This window comes from Leptonychotes weddellii, chromosome 1, assembly GCF_054177405.1.
Source record: "Leptonychotes weddellii isolate Sample4059 chromosome 1, ASM5417740v2, whole genome shotgun sequence".
In the NCBI taxonomy this organism is placed as follows: Eukaryota; Metazoa; Chordata; class Mammalia; order Carnivora; family Phocidae; genus Leptonychotes; species Leptonychotes weddellii.
Window position 1 is genome coordinate 159,900,446 of NC_138369.1, and position 1,509 is coordinate 159,901,954.

Consider the following 1,509-nt stretch of genomic DNA (forward strand, 5'->3'; position numbering starts at 1 on the left):
CCTCTTCTGCTAAGGTTTGTTTCCTGGCAGTAATTAAAACCTTCTGCCACTGCCATAGCTACTGCTGCTGCTGGAACCACCACAGCCACCTTGGTTTCGTGTTTTGGCAAAGTATTGGCCTCCACCACCATAGGGGCCAGAGCTTCTGCCTCCAAAATTTCCTCCTTTCATGGGTCCAAAATTTGAGAATTGATTGTTGTAATTGCCAAAATCATTATAGCTCCTGCCACCTCCAAAGTTGCTTCCATCATTACCAAATCCATTATAGCCATCCCCACGGCCACCATATCCACAACCACCTTGACTGCCACCAAAGCCACCTCGACCACGGAAGTTCTCTCCATGACCAAAGTTGTCATTCCCACCAAAACCACCTCCGCGACCACCACCAAAGATTCCAGAACCACTTCGACCTCTTTGGCTGGATGAAGTGCTAGCCATCTCTTGCTTAGATAGGGCTTTCCTTACTTCACAGTTGTGGCCATTCACAGTATGGTATTTTTGAATGATAATCTTGTCTACAGAGTCATGGTCATCAAATGTTACAAAAGCAAAACCTCTCTTTTTGCCACTGCCTCAGTCAGTCATGATCTCGATCACTTCAATTTTCCCATACTGTTCAAAATAATCTCTTAGATGTTCTTCAGTGTCTTCTTTAATGCCACCAACAAAAATCTTTTTCACAGTTAAGTGGGCACCAGGTCTTTGAGAATCTTCTCTTGAGACAGCCCTCTTTGGTTCCACAACTCTTCCAGCCACCTTGTCTGGCCTTGCATTCATGGCTGCATCCACCTCCTCCACAGTGGCATATGTGACAAACTCAAAGCCTCTGGAGCACTTGGTGTTTGGATCTCTCATTACCACACAGTCTGTAAGCATTCTGCATTGTTCAAAATGGCTCCCCAGACTCTCATTGCTTGTTTCAAAGCTCAAACCTCTGATGAAGAGCTTCTGCAGCTGTCCAGGCTCTTTGGGAGACTCTGACTTAGACATGATGGCGGTGGGAGGGGAGACTTTAACGATGCTTACTCTGTGGCATCCATGGGCAGAAAGCTCTTCTCTAAGATTTTGATAATTTCTATCTCACATTTAGGTTTTTCATCCATTTTGAGTTTATCTTTGTGTATGGTATAAGAAAAAGGCCCAGTTTCATACTCCTGCATGTGGCTATCCAATTTTCCCAGCACCATTTATTAAAGAGACTGTGCTTTTTCTATTGGCTACTCTTTCCTGCTTTGTCGAAGATTAGTTGACAATAGAGTTGAGGGTCCATTTCTGGGTTCTCTATTCTGTTCCATTGATCTATGCATCTGTGTTTGAGCCAGTACCATACTGTCTTGATGATTACAGCTTTGTAATATAGCTTGAAGTCTGGAATTGTGATGCCACCAGCTTTGGTTTTCTTTTTCAATATTCCTCTTGCTATTTGGGGTTTTTTTCTGATCCCATGAAAATTTTAGGATTATTTGTTCCAGCTCTGTGGAAAATGTCAATGGTATTTTGGTAGGG

The 1,509-nt window shown here is 43.3% G+C and overlaps 1 pseudogene; it reads right to left on the bottom strand.

Annotated features, from left to right (window-relative positions):
• Positions 1-6: 6 nt before the first annotated feature.
• Positions 7-1,258, bottom strand: LOC102742127 (heterogeneous nuclear ribonucleoprotein A1-like; annotated as a pseudogene).
• Between the last annotated feature and the right edge of the window lie 251 nt (positions 1,259-1,509).